The sequence below is a fragment of the Dendropsophus ebraccatus genome, chromosome 6 (genome assembly GCF_027789765.1).
Source record: "Dendropsophus ebraccatus isolate aDenEbr1 chromosome 6, aDenEbr1.pat, whole genome shotgun sequence".
Taxonomy (NCBI): Eukaryota; Metazoa; Chordata; class Amphibia; order Anura; family Hylidae; genus Dendropsophus; species Dendropsophus ebraccatus.
The window spans coordinates 135,955,021-135,969,102 of record NC_091459.1 but is presented as its reverse complement, the minus strand read 5'-3'; the positions used below and the strand labels follow the sequence as shown (position 1 = coordinate 135,969,102).

At 42.5% G+C, this 14,082-nt stretch overlaps 1 protein-coding gene across 5 annotated transcripts in view; it reads left to right on the top strand.

The window, feature by feature from the left end:
* ITSN2 (intersectin 2) overlaps window positions 1-14,082 on the top strand; it is a 112,076-nt gene that overhangs the window by 80,172 nt on the left and 17,822 nt on the right. The window lies entirely within an intron of this gene.

Below are 14,082 nucleotides of genomic sequence, written 5' to 3'. Positions count from 1 at the left end.
AGATTTGTGAATTACTTCTATTAAAAAAAATCTTACTCCTTCCTGTACTTATCAGCTGCTGTATGTCCTGCAGGAAGTGGTGAATTATCTCCAGTCTGACACAGTGCTCTCTGCTGCCACCTCTGTCCATGTCAGGAACTGTCCAGAGCAGTAGAGGTTTTCTATTGGGGTTTGCTACTGCTCTGCACTGTTCCAGATCTAGACAAAGGTGGCAGCAGAGAGCACTGTGTCAGACTGGAAAGAATACACCACTTCCTGCAGGACATACAGTAGCTGATACGTGCTGGAAGGCCTGAGATTTTTAAATGTGTATATATATATATATATATATATACATACATATATATATATCTATGTATTTTATTTTATTTTTTTTTACAAATCTGAATAACTTTCTGACACCAATTGATTTGTTTTGTTTATTTAAAGGGAACCTGTCACCGCTGACGCAGGCACAGAGCCCACCCGAGCCCCCCTGGATACTTACCCTTTCCGGCGAGTCCCGCTCCTGGAGCCCGTCCTAGGAACAAAGATGTCCGCGCCCGAAGCTGTGCGCACGCGCTGCAGAGAAGTCCGATGCCCATAGAGAATGACGGCTCCATTCATTCTCTATGGGCATTGGACTCATCATAATATGCATACAGCACGCGCACGGCTTCGGGCGCTGATATCTTCGTCCCGGGACGGGCTCCAGGAGTGGGACTCGCCGGAAAGTGTAAGTATCTGGGGGCTTCTTCAGGGGGTTGGGCGGGCCTTGTGCCTCCGTCTCCGGTGGCAGGTTCCCTTTAAAGTCCATGTGATGGTAAATACTTTTGTGTCAAAAAGGGTCAAACTTTTTTAGGAGTGATACCTTCATTGTATAGTCAGAGTGTAATACCACATTTGCCCTACAGTGGCCGCTGCAGAGGCACCTCATAGCCAGCCATAGCTGTAACATGGGGCCAACAGAGTAAATGGGCCTTATGATTTGCCACTTTCACTGGGCATTGCTGAGCGGTGACTTCTCACTTGACTTACTGTACTTAGCGGAGCTCCAGCATGGCAGGCAGTCATGGAGGATGAGTGTATGCCGTCACGTTGAGTTGGCCATGAGGGATGTTTTCTTGTACTGTTCCTGCCGGACAGGTGCATCTGATTCATAGCGATGTTCAGGTACATGTCTATAACCGCATTCCTATAGCCGGGACATCTTCCATGTGCCTGTAAAGTGACATGAGGAGGAGCAGGGCTTCTCATACTCCGCCATGAAACAGATGCTCTGTATTGTGGTAGAGAAGGACTGCGATGAAATGTATCGTAGGGCTATGAGATCGGCCCCCAACCCCCTGATCCTGAAGGAGAGAGAGGCTCTGCGCCTGTTGACGGAGAACTACGATAGGAATGTTAGAGGCTCGACGACAAGTCTGGACAGCTGTAAGTACCTCACCCGTCTATTCCTCATCTGCCGGGATGATAGTAGGTGTATATTACGGTAGTGTACAGGTATATCTCATCTGCCGGGATGATAGTAGCTGTATATTATGGTAGTGTACAGGTATATCTCATCTGCCGGGATGATAGTAGGTGTATATTACGGTAGTGTACAGGTATATCTCATGTGCCGGGATGATAGTAGGTGTATATTACGGTAGTGTACAGGTATATCTCATCTGCCGGGATGATAGTAGGTGTATATTACGGTAGTGTACAGGTATATCTCATCTGCCGGGATGATAGTAGGTGTATATTACGGTAGTGTACAGGTATATCTCATCTGCCGGGATGATAGTAGCTGTATATTATGGTAGTGTACAGGTATATCTCATCTGCCGGGATGATAGTAGGTGTATATTACGGTAGTGTACAGGTATATCTCATCTGCCGGGATGATAGTAGGTGTATATTACGGTAGTGTACAGGTATATCTCATCTGCCGGGATGATAGTAGGTGTATATTACGGTAGTGTACAGGTATATCTCATCTGCCGGGATGATAGTAGGTGTATATTATGTCGGTGTACAGGTATATCTCATGTGCCGGGATGATAGTAGGTGTATATTACGGTAGTGTACAGGTATATCTCATGTGCCGGGATGATAGTAGGTGTATATTACGGTAGTGTACAGGTATATCTCATCTGCCGGGATGATAGTAGGTGTATATTACGGTAGTGTACAGGTATATCTCATCTGCCGGGATGATAGTAGGTGTATATTACGGTAGTGTACAGGTATATCTCATCTGCCGGGATGATAGTAGGTGTATATTACGGTAGTGTACAGGTATATCTCATCTGCCGGGATGATAGTAGGTGTATATTACGGTAGTGTACAGGTATATCTCATCTGCCGGGATGATAGTAGGTGTATATTACGGTAGTGTACAGGTATATCTCATGTGCCGGGATGATAATAGGTGTATATTACGGTAGTGTACAGGTATATCTCATGTGCCGGGATGATAGTAGGTTGTATATTATGTCGGTGTACAGGTATATCTCAACTCAAAGCTCACATTATTGGGACGTTCTATGAGATTCTGTATTGTTTATAAAGCTTCGAAAGCTATATACATGTATGTAAAAAAAAAAAGTTAAAGGGGTACTCCAGCAAATTGTTTTTGTCTTATTTCAGAAAGTTATATTGATTTGTAAATTCTGTAAAAAAAAAAATCTCCAGTCTTCCAGTTATCAGCTGCAGGAAGTGGTGTATTCTTTCCAGCCTGACACAGTGCTCTCTGCTGCCACCTCTGTCCATGTCAGGAAGTGTCCACAGCAGCAGCAAATCCCCCATAGGAAACATCTCCTCCTGTGAACAGTTCCCGACATGGACAGAGGTGGCAGCAGAGAGCACCATGTCAGACTGGAAAGAATACACCACTTCCTGTAGGACATACAGCAGCTGATAAGTATGGGGAAACTTATGATTTTAAACAGAAGTAAATTACAAATTTATATAACTTTCTGAAACCAGTTGATTTGAAAGAAAAAGATTTTTGCCGGAGTAGTAACTGCCTAGGGGCAACCCTTAGAGCCGAAGAGAAGCTTACATGTAGCTGTTGGTCAGGTACTGGACTAAAGGGACACTGTTTTGGGAAGCAGTGACTACTATGTGATCATCTAGAGAGGACTGTAAGGGTCCTATTACACGGAACGATTTTTAACGACTAACGATAAATGATCACAAACAAGATTGCTTATCGTTAACCTGAAATCGTTCACCGTATTACACAGAACAATGGTCGTCAGTTACGATCGTTACTATGATCGCTATTGCGATCGATACTACGATCGTTTATTCCTTCTGATCCCAGCAAAACAATCAACAATGTGCAATTACACTGAATGAGTAGTGAAAAAACGCGGAACTTGAGTGAATGAATGTGGAATTACAGCGAACGATTAGCGATAATTTTAGGTTCCGATCTAAATCAACGACATACAGACGATCGTTGCCTGCAATTACACAGAACGATTATGATTTAAATTCGAACAATATAATGATTTTTCGCATTAAAATCGTCTTGTGTAAAAGGGCCCTAATGTATATATGTTTAATCTACATTGTGTCTGTGAGGTCCCAGGAACAATATATCGGGAACCCTGGGTGTATGATGGCGCTGGGTATACTTCATATGACTATGGCCATGGTACATACATAGGCTTCAACCCCGTTCATGTATCACTATATGGCACCAAATTACTCGGTTACAGTAGCTGGAGTGGGAAATAAGAGCATGGACTAAAGCTTCATGGATGGAGTTGTTGGGATAATGGAAGCAATTGGAGACAAGTACTTGGACTGGATATACTGAGTGGTGGAGAAGAGCTGTGAATCGGCCATCATGTCCAGACAAGAGGGCAGTGGTTCAGAGTAATGATAGCTCTGCTTATACACATAGAAAGTACTGGTGTAGGCAATGGAAGGAACCAACCAACGCAAGAAGCTCCATTCAGAACAAGAAGCTTGAATCTATACTACATACACGTGTGTACATTGTATATGAGGAAGTGAGGACAACACAGATGCAACTGTCTCCAATTGGGAAAAAATTGCAGTGGATACTGTACCAAGGCCTATATGGGACAAAACTATATTTTACCACACCGTCAAGTTCTACATTGGACCTTGTAACCGGTTGCTTTTGATAATAGTCGGAGAAGGCTATAACCACACAGATTTATAGGAAAATAAGGTATTTAATACAAAGAACAATACTTAGCTGTAGTTACAGATGGTACAGATGCATAGTTGTTTTATCCACAATGAAATGGGGAGCCCCATTGTATATTATGGTCTAATATACGCCCATTTCCCTCGATGACCTCCAGGGTGCTGGGCACCTTCCATCCATGGTCCCAGCTGAGGCTGGCTCGAAGCTACATACCCCCGACCTTTATAGTAAGTTTGGGTGGGGGTGATGTGCTTGTATGTCTATGTAGACCACTGATGACCATGAATGGAAGTTATCTGATGTTTCTCCGGCCTTGTACATATTTACCAAGCACAATGGGGACCCAGTTTTACAATTACAGCTATAAGGTTCTTTCAGCCATACAACAATAGCAACAAACAACTGTATCCTCCAATGTTTACACTATTGTTAAGGTATATGGCTGGACAGCTGACATAGGTGTGACAGTATACATACACACACACAACTACAATGACTTCTACACACATAGCCATACGAATATATATATATACATATATATATATATATATATATATATATATATATATATATATATATACACACACAAGACATTAAAATAATACATTCCTTCTCATTACATCAATAAGACACTTTAATTTTCTGAAATGAACGCATCCGGTTACACTCCACCCCTTGTCTTATTGATGTGATGTAAGGAAGTTACAAAACATTATTTGTGACGCCATTTACACATTCTTCTGATATCATCCTCATTTAACCATGTGATTGCTCACTTCCTATTTTCTCTTACATTGGTCGGTTGCTACAAACAGAAACTGGTGCGGTCACAGCTGGGCTTAAAACCAAAAAAGAAAAATCAAATGTCCAGTAATACAAAATGCAATATCCATTCTGGTGGGAATTTTCTTTCTTCTGATCTTCTTAGACCCCAATCTCAGGTGCAGGGAAGCAAGGGGATTATTGTGCCCTCGCCACAGGGGCCTATTGCTCAGGTAACGTCACTACTTCCATGGTTGGCCAAAGGACAGACCCTCAGTAGGCATCTGCCCCAGCCCTTTACACGTTCAGAAGTCTGTCTCATTCATTCCCTCCCCCTCTGTATCTCTGGTGAGGGGTTGGGGGGTTGCAGGTATGGCTGCAGACTGTAGAGCCCCTTTGGCAGTGCTGTTCCAGGTACATTGTCTTCCTGCACTTGTGCATCATCTTGGCACCTTTGAAGACACTAGATCTCGGGATGTCAGCTCTTCAGGCTCTCTGCACTTGCTGAGACAGACTTAACAAGGGTCAATATCCAAATAGGAATAAATCAATGAATCCACAGCAGATAGGAAACACGGTGGCTTTAGATTCAGTCACATGAGAACAGAAGGTCATTTGCGAAGTCTCTGTAAACTCTGTATAAAGTCCTGTGCATTTTCATGGTGGTCACTCATTCCTTCATCAAATGGAGAACTTAAAAATAAAAATCCAAATGTCTTTCTTAGGGAAAAAAAACAACAAATCAAATCTCTGCCCAGGAAAGTGTTTCTGTTGATAGCAAGGACATGTAACAATGGCTATCTACCTAATCCCATTACCAACATGTTTATCGTCAAACAACATTCTTAAATTTCAAGCATACAAACTAAACATATAGTATATGACTTCAGTCTATTGGATGGTTAAACAAATCAAGAGTATACACACATATCCTTTAATATGCATCCCATGTAAAGCAAACCCATCATCCTGTATTGGAGATATATATATATACACATACATATATAGCTATATCCATGCAGGCATTTTCTCAGTAATGGGTACCCATACATATTTGCATTTTCCCAACACAATTCACCCACCCTTATTGTTTTGTTTGTAAACAATCTTGAACGTTCTGAACTCATTCAGTTTATTACTTCAATATTGATTAATTTTTATCCCAAAACAATTTTAATCAAACATTTTCCATTTAACATTCAGATACACCACTTATATAGCTCCAAGTAGGCATCTGAAGATAATTCAGACTTCTCAACCTTATTTTCCTCTCAGGTTTCAAGTGACCATAACATCTTTAGGAAGAGCAAAGGACTGGTATATCCAAACATAAGGGGCTGTCACTCTCCCTTTCTTATCCCACTTTTCTCCTCCCACCTTTCTATGTCATTAGTCACCACCCCCTTAGTCCAGGTCTTTGTATTGTCATACTTCAGGTCAGTTGTCTGTAACCCTGGGACCATACCAAACCTACTAACCTTCTTGTGGTATCACAAGACAGACAACACATATAACAATACAGACATGTACAAACATAAAACACACACATGGGCCCATCCATTCATAACATACAATTCACACAAAAGAAATGATAAAAATAAAACAAAACATGGAGCTCCTTTCAAAAAAAAAAACATCATGAAATGCCTAAAAAATTGTGGTTAACCATATCAAAAAATGTCTCTTTCATGTGCAAATCCTAAAATATTAATGGACAATTAATGGCATTTTCACACAGTTGAAGTTCTTGGTCTCCATCTTGCTTAACTGTGGAATAAACAAAACTTTTCATTAGGGCAAAACTCTCCTACAGCTGTGGAAACAAACAAAACTCATGGTTATTTTTCAAATCTTATAAGGTGTAATCAATATCACCACGTGGATTTTTCTCTTTCTATACCCCAATTTACATTTACCAATTTAAATGGATCCATTATATTACAAGTTATACACATACTATATACTGTATAGCAACATTCCTTCAAGAACCTGCAGATAAAACACAGACATATTAGTTTTATCATAGATTAAATAATCCCATGACGTCACCATATACTATCAGATTATATCCTCTATCTGACTGGTCCACAAACAGAAAATACAAACACTAAACAATGGAGAGAGGACAAGACTTTGCACAGAGATTACGTTTATAGCTCTCAGACACAAAATAGCCATAAACTCCCCTACAAATGACAAACACACAGTACAAAAACCATTCTTATTCAACAGAGATAGCACACAAAAAAACAAACAACTAACACACTTTTCCACAGCAGCAGAAATATACATTCCTAGTCATCTTTCCTTGAAACTAAACTTCTCATGACCTACACCTTGTCTTTTTATAAACATTCTCTGAATACCAACACACAGATATTACTGAGCAGGAGTATCTCCCTGTACCCTGTTTTCCAAAATGACGTACTACTCAAAATACCAACCAAGTCCGATATTCTGGAGATTCAAAATACAAATCACCTTCTGTCACTTGCATTTATACCTTTGTAAAGTAACTAACAAATCACATCCATGACCATTTCCTTCATTAGTTCCAAACATGAATATCTAGTAACATTAGACTTAAAAACATAACTTTAAAGTTGAAACTTTACTCCACTAACTCCATATCAAACATATAGACATCAGTCTCAGAAGCTGAACAAAGGCTATTGACTGCTCAAGCCTCGCCCTGCTTTTCAGAATACAAATAAACAAACAAAATTTTCTGCAGTGCAACAACACATGCAACGTCAGAAACTCTTACATGTCATGACAATACAAACCATTACAACACACAACAAATACAAATTCCATTTATGGCTGGAAGTTACACTTCTTACTATCACACTGTGACCGCTCATTGGCCAAAACCTGGTGAGGAGCCTGCTCCCACCCTAGAATCTCCACATCCATGAAGCCCACTTGCTTCACTTCTTTTTCTTGTATGTCTCTCTCAATTCGCACCAGCAGACAGATCCATCCCACATCTTCTGCGGTCTTCTGCCATTCAAGAGACATAACAAGATGCACCACCAGCCGACTGGGGTCTGTCAGCTGAAATGGTGTCACCACCTCGAGTGCTGGGTGCACAGGGTCGCGAACTATACACCCACCAGGGGACTGGACTCGCTTTGTCATCTACCCCACAACTACACATCTCAGCTAACACATACATTATATTCTATTAAACAGTTATAGCAATTCTATGACTATTATCCCACTTCTGACACCATTATGTAACCGGTTGCTTTTGATAATAGTCGGAGAAGGCTATAACCACACAGATTTATAGGAAAATAAGGTATTTAATACAAAGAACAATACTTAGCTGTAGTTACAGATGGTACAGATGCATAGTTGTTTTATCCACAATGAAATGGGGAGCCCCATTGTATATTATGGTCTAATATACGCCCATTTCCCTCGATGACCTCCAGGGTGCTGGGCACCTTCCATCCATGGTCCCAGCTGAGGCTGGCTCGAAGCTACATACCCCCGACCTTTATAGTAAGTTTGGGAGGGGGTGATGTGCTTGTATGTCTATGTAGACCACTGATGACCATGAATGGAAGTTATCTGATGTTTCTCCGGCCTTGTACATATTTACCAAGCACAATGGGGACCCAGTTTTACAATTACAGCTATAAGGTTCTTTCAGCCATACAACAATAGCAACAAACAACTGTATCCTCCAATGTCTACACTATTGTGCAGGTATATGGCTGGACAGCTGACATAGGTGTGACAGTATACATACACACACACAACTACAATGACTTCTACACACATAGCCATACGAATAAATATATATACATATATATATATATATATATATATATATATATATATATATATATATACACACACAAGACATTAAAATAATACATTCCTTCTCATTACATCAATAAGACACTTTAATTTTCTGAAATGAACCCATCCGGTTACAGACCTGCTAGAAAGTGGACTGTAAAATGTGTCAGCGATTCTAAAAATACCACCAAGGAATGACCGAAAAGGAAGCTCCCTGAATGGCCAAGTCAACGCCATTATCTAAATACCATGCCAAAAACATCACGCGGCTGTAAACATTCTCCATGGAAGAGTGGAAAACTAGCCCAGTCAATGTCAGAGACTGGTAGACAGCTGTAAGAAATGCCACCCAAAGCTGGGTCAGACCAGGATAATACCTGGTAAGCATGGCATACTGGGCACAGAGCCATAGCATAGGCTCAACTCACATTACCTCAGATTCAAAATCTATAAGGGGAATGCTTAGGTGGGCAAGAAGAGCTTCACATCATCTGAGGATTCTCTTACAGTACTATTACATAGCCCAATTGGGGCCCGATCATACCTGTAAACAAGCACCGATCTACTAGATCAGCGCTCGTTTACTGGGCCTATTACACGGCCCGATAATCTTTAAACAGCATACATTACCTATCCATGGTCCAGGGCTCCTCTTGCGGTCCACTTCTCCCCAGGACCATGGATAGGTAATGTATGCACTTTGCAAATCGTCAGCTGCCAGCCGCGCACCGCTATTACACGTAGTGATGCGCGGTCGGTGCCCGACAATTATAGGTCCAAACCTATATCAACGCTCAGTCAATAGTCGTTGTGTTTATTACACGGAACGACAATTGGACGGATAGGGCCAATTTGCCCGATTTTTCGTTCCGTGTAATAGTACCCTTAGACATTCCCGGATTTGCATATTCCAGGAACAGTTCCCATTCTTTCTCTTCAGAGTTTTTGGAGTAGGCCTGAAATATAAGCCCTACTCCAAATGTAAGCCCTAGCTGAAGTCAGGAGAATGAGTAGGAGCTTACAAGGGGTCTACCAAGAGGAAGACCTCCAATGACATCCCCCCTCCCCCGAGTATTCTTTTGTATCCTTAAAGCAGAAGTCCCACGAAATAAAAAAAAAGGGAGGAAATAATAAACAAAGTAAACTTACCCGTCCCCGTGCCTCTGTAGTGCCGCCCTTAGGTCCCACTGACACCCGCAGGATGTCATTTTTGGCTGGAATCCTGGTACGTCTTGTACTTGATTCTTCCAGCTGCAGCTGGGGTTCTGTCCCGTTTTAAGCACTGATTGGCTCAGAGGGCAATTTCTCAGGTGGGTACATGACGTTGCAGCTGGAAGAGCCACAGGACACTGGCCGCTGTCAATGGGTCCTGGAAGTGGCGCTACAGGGCCAGAGGACGGGACGGTTTACTTTTTTATTATTACCCCCTGCCTTCCTCCATTTTTTGAATTTGGCAGGACTTCTGCTTTAAAGCCATGGCAATTTTCTGTGCATGTTCCAAAGTGCTGAAACTGTTAGATAGCTGTAAGGTCAAGGAGACCTATGGTACCTTTCATATATCTGCCTGTGCTTCCATAATCTTAGGGTAAGTTATTTTATCCAATGCAAATTGTCAGAGACATGTTCCCAAGCTCCTGAGGGCTGTAATTTCTTCCCACTCCCATCCCTATGCCTGGGACTCAGCTTTCAGCTCACTCACAATCAAGCAGAGTCGAGGATGGGAGGGGGAGCAAGGAGGCATTACAGCCCTTATCACTTCAGAAGCTTGGGAACACCTCTTTCTTATATAGAATAAAAACATTTTCTATGTTCTTGAAGTACAGACACATATATGAAAAGTAACAGTGTCAGCATGATCGCCCACATAAGAGCTTATTGGGTGAATTTCCTGGTCACCCAGTGGGTCCTTCCTCTACACTTTCACTTTTCTTCAATCACAATTTAAAAAACCCTATTGCAGGGGTACTCAACAACTTTTAGTGAAGGTCCACTTACCGGGGTCTATTGTCAGATGAGGGTCCCCCAGTAGTATATAGCCCCCCTGTTGCTCCCCCAGTAGTATATAGATCCCCACTTTGCGCTCCACCAGTAATATATAGTCCCCCTGTGCTCCCCCAGTAGTATATGGCACCCCTGCTGTGTGCTCCACCAGTTGTATAGCCCCCCTGTGCTCCCCCTCCCATATAACATAACAAAACAAACACTTATACTCACCTGGGTCCGGGCCCCTCCTTTTCTCTTCGCTCTGGTGGTCGCACTTCAGTGGTCACTAGAGGCCGCTCTACCCTTATCCTGGCGTCGGCGCTCCAGTGACGTCACTCGAGTGCCGAAACCAGAGACAGGACAGAACGGCCTCTTGTGACCGCTGCAGCCACAACAGTGATTGACAGGGAGGGAGACGATGGCTGGCTCTCTGTCAGCGCTGCTCCTGCACGGTAACTATGAGCACTGGTTACGAGCGCTCATAGTTACTGTGCAGAGGGGAGCAGCGCTGCTCAGTACACAGGCAGGGGTCCGGACAGGATTTTTTTTTTTGGTGGCTTATTACACACCTTAAAAAACAGAATTGAAAGATTTGCCGCCTTTTCTTTATTTTGTGCCCACTATGGGTTCTCGCTAAAAATACAGATGATGGTACTATATGTGAACCCAGCCTTAAGATGGTCATACACCTTCTATAGCCGTCAGCTGAACGCTTGATTGGTTGGCATCTATTCCTCTTATCCTTCCCTTACACATCCAAGCCCAGGTTGGTGCAGGGTGGATGGATTCTCTGTGGGGAGGGGATATGGTTCAGCTGATCACTGTATATAGTAGTAGGTGTATATACTGTAGTCTTACAGTAAGTGAAGCACGTCCAGCTTCCTCCATTTCCCGGTAGTGCTGACTATCCCGGCTGCACATGTTCGGCCTACAGTGATGTCATCACTATATACTGTGGTAATTGAGGCCGCAGCGTTTGTGTGAATGCCAAGGAGCGTAATATAATATAGAGCTCCGGTTCAGCCTCACGCAGCTTGTAAATTCCTGTTCCTGTGGAATGGACATCTACGTTTTTGGAGTAGTGACTAGAGATGAGCGAACCGGGTTCGAGTCGATCCGAACCCGAACGTTCGGTATTTGACTAGCGGGGGCTGCTGAACTTGGATAAAGCTCTAAGGTTGTCTGGAAAACATGGATACAGCCAATGACTATATCCATGATTTCCACATAGCCTTAGAGCTTTATCCAACTTCAGCAGCCACCGCTAATCAAATGCTGTTGGTTCGGATCGACTCGAGCATGCTCCAGGTTCGCTCATCTCTAGTAGTGACGTATCAGTCTTTTATTGGTTTCCTAAATAAACATTGGACTTTGTAGTTTTTACACTAGGGTCACATCCATGGAGCTCTTGCACACGACTGGTTTTACTGATCTGGAAGCTTTTCAGGAAACCATCAGTAAATCCTAAAGAGAAAAAAAGTGATACTCACCTGTTGCACTGCACCCCTCCTGCTTCTCCCTCTCCTTTCCTTGCATAAGTGATGCCTTAATGCTGGAGGGGAGAGAGCGGTCTCATATGGCTGGAGACATAATGCTGCCTCTGGCCAGAAGGATGATTGACAGGGCTGGGAGCCAATGAGTTCTTACCCTGTCAAACACAGTACCGCATTTGAAGGGGTATTCCGTCAAAAAATATTTTTCTTTTAAATCAACTGGTTTCAGAACGTTATATAGATTTGTAGTTTACTTCTATTTAAAAATCCCAAGTCTTCCCATATTTATAAGCTGCTGTATGTCCTGCAGGCAGTGGTGTATTCTTTCCAGTCTGAGACAGTGCTCTCTGTCCATATTAGGAACTGTCCAGAACAGAAGATTTGAAAAACAGGGGATTTGCTACTGCTCTGGACAGTTCCTGACATGGACAGAGGTGACAGCAGAGAGCACTGTGTCAGACTGGAAAGAAAACACCACTTCCTGCAGGGCATACAGCAGCTGATAAGTATGGCAAGACTGAGATTTTTATATAGAACTAAATTACAAATCTGTATAACTTTCTGAAACCAGTTGATTTGAAAGAAAAAGATTTTCGCCGGAGTACCCCTTTAACTGTAAGTGCATACAATTAAAGGGCCAGACGCAGGACTTATTCGGGCTGGCTAGCAGTGCATCTGGATTCTATAGGGCATCCATTCCAAAATTCCCGACTAAAATAGGATAGGAGCTATAATTTACTGACCTATATTCCAGCCGGTAAACAAACACCATAACAGGGATAGTAAACATTGCTCCTATTACATGACAACAAGCAGAGGTCATGGCTGCAGTATTTCCCGCATTCAGCATCTGACACAATATGACCAGAACTTAAGTCGCGCACTTTACTATATTGTTTTGCTTCCCATCAACGAGGACAAACAGAATAATGGTTCATATTTCATCCTGAAAATAATAATGTGGTAATTATAATGCTGACGCTTAGCTGCATTCCATACGTCACCGTTCACATTCCTCCCATCAGCTCTGGAGACATTTATGACTATAACACTGTGACTAATGTCGCTGTATCTTCCTGTTCTGTCCTAAGGACGACATGTAATGCTTATAGTAGTAATCATTCTGGGACTTGTAGTTCTTTACAGCCATTGAGAGGAGGAAATCTACCTGTCCCTGTCCATTGAGTCATGTGGGGTTAGGCTTGGTGGGTATTGCTGAACATCTTGTGTTCCCAGTTCCCATAGGTCATTCATCTTATGTTGTTGCAAATACCGGCACACACCTTCCTTTTTATACCGTTAGTCACTGACTATAGACGTCATCATGTGAAGAAAGGATGGAGACAATCTGACCAAGCAGAAACATGGACAATTTAAAGGGTTTCTCATCCCCACCATTTTATGCCATAAAATGTTTTACCGTTCCAGTTCCAGTCCGTATAGACTTTCATATAATACCTTTAGGGTACAATCACACTATTGGATCCGCAGTGGATTTCGTTGCTAACTCGCTGCGGATCCGGTACGTGTGAACATACCCTAATAGGGAGCTCAGTTTTTTTGGCTGCTTGGAGCCACCACTAGAGGGAGCTCACTCCCTATTGATGTATACAACTGATACTGAACCAAATCAAGCTGTTTAAATTTATAAGTAGTGAGCTCCCCCTAGTGGCTAATGCAGGTAGTGTCTATGATATCACAACCAGCCTGCACCTCTTCTATGGACGTTTTCTGTCAACTCCCATTTATTGTAGATGCCAGAACACAGCACCCATATAGACAATAGAGGCAGCTGCTGATGGATACTATTATTTTACCCTCCTCTTCATATGGCTGTCACCATAGCTAAGGTCCAGGTAATCCCTTAAACACTTATGA